At 42.8% G+C, this 1886-nt stretch overlaps 1 protein-coding gene across 2 annotated transcripts in view; it reads left to right on the top strand.

The window, feature by feature from the left end:
* stag3 (STAG3 cohesin complex component) overlaps positions 1-223 on the top strand; it is a 91603-nt gene extending 91380 nt beyond the window's left edge. For both annotated transcript variants that reach the window (XM_079892661.1, XM_079892662.1), the window contains exon 32: positions 1-223. This exon is cut by the window's left edge and continues 170 nt beyond it. The gene's annotated coding sequence lies outside the window, so the exon portion shown is untranslated.
* Positions 224-1886: the final 1663 nt, after the last annotated feature.

Genomic DNA, 1886 nt, shown 5'->3' with positions numbered 1-1886 from the left:
GACGTTCCGGATGTTTAGTTACTGCAGCTGTTAGTGGTGTTCCTGTCACTGATGATGATGTCACTGATGATGATGATGTTCCTGTCACTGATGATGATGTCTCTGATGATGATGTCACTGATGATGATGTTCCTGTCACTGATGATGATGTCTCTGATGATGATGTTCCTGTCTCTGATGATGATGTCACTGATGATGATGTTCCTGTCACTGATGATGATGTCACTGATGATGCTGTCACTGATGATGATGTCACTGATGATGATGTTCCTGTCACTGATGATGATGTCACTGATGATGATGTTCCTGTCTCTGATGATGATGTCACTGATGATGATGTTCCTGTCACTGATGATGATGTCACTGATGATGCTGTCACTGATGATGATGTCACTGATGATGATGTTCCTGTCACTGATGATGATGTCACTGATGATGATGTTCATGTCACTGATGATGATGTCACTGATGATGATGTTCCTGTCACTGATGATGATGTCACTGATGATGATGTTCATGTCACTGATGATGATGTCACTGATGATGATGTTCCTGTCACTGATGATGATGTTCCTGTCACTGATGATGATGTTCCTGTCACTGACCCTGAGTTGATTGAGAAGAGCAAGAAAACCAAAAGAAAAACCTGTTTGATTTCATGATGTTGTTTAAAGTGTTACATCACAGTTTTGTTTATTATCCCTGTTAAAAATAAAAAAATCACATTTATTCCTTTCACAGATGCTTTTATTGCCTTCGGTGTAATTAGTCAGTTTGTAGTCAAACACACTGAACAGATATAGAGCAATACAGTCTTCTACACACACACACACAGAGAACATGAACTGTACACATGACAACACTGACTCTTAGGTCTTACAGAAAGGGGTTTCTCTTTTCTTTTTTTTACAATGACCCTAACTATGGAGGTGTGTGTTCACCACAGGGTTAGGGTTAGGTGTGTGTGTTCACCACAGGTTAGGGTTAGGTGTGTGTTCACCACAGGGTTAGGTGTGTGTTCACCACAGGTTAGGGTTAGGTGTGTGTGTGTGTTCACCACAGGTTAGGGTTAGGTGTGTGTGTGTGTTCACCACAGGTTAGGGTTAGGTGTGTGTGTGTGTTCACCACAGGGTTAGGTGTGTGTTCACCGTAGGCACACGACACACAAGCAATAACCCAGGTCTAGAAATCACAATTCTGGAGAAGAAAAAGAAAAGAGCAGTAGTTAATTCTCCTGGGCTCGTTCCTGCTATCCGGTGCCGTTTGGCCATCAGTGTGGAGAATCTGGTGTGTGTGTAGTCATGTTAGGGTGTTGTACAGCATGTGTGTGTAGTCATGTTAGGGTGTAGTACAGCATGTGTGTGTAGTCATGTTAGGGTGTAGTACAGCATGTGTGTGTAGTCATGTTAGGGTGTTGTACAGCATGTGTGTGTAGTCATGTTAGGGTGTTGTACAGCATGTGTGTGTAGTCATGTTAGGGTGTTGTACAGCATGTGTGTGTAGTCATGTTAGGGTGTAGTACAGCATGTGTGTGTAGTCATGTTAGGGTGTAGTACAGCATGTGTGTGTAGTCATGTTAGGGTGTTGTACAGCATGTGTGTGTAGTCATGTTAGGGTGTAGTACAGCATGTGTGTGTAGTCATGTTAGGGTGTAGTACAGCATGTGTGTGTAGTCATGTTAGGGTGTAGTACAGCATGTGTGTGTAGTCATGTTAGGGTGTAGTACAGCATGTGTGTGTAGTCATGTTAGGGTGTAGTACAGCATGTGTGTGTAGTCATGTTAGGGTGTTGTACAGCATGTGTGTGTAGTCATGTTAGGGTGTTGTACAGCATGTGTGTGTAGTCATGTTAGGGTGTAGTACAGCATGTGTGTGTAGTCATGTTAG

The sequence above is a fragment of the Squalius cephalus genome (assembly GCF_949319135.1).
Source record: "Squalius cephalus genome assembly, chromosome: 14".
Classification (NCBI taxonomy): Eukaryota; Metazoa; Chordata; class Actinopteri; order Cypriniformes; family Leuciscidae; genus Squalius; species Squalius cephalus.
Note: the sequence above shows the minus strand (reverse complement) of the source record. Positions and strands in the feature narration are given on the sequence as shown.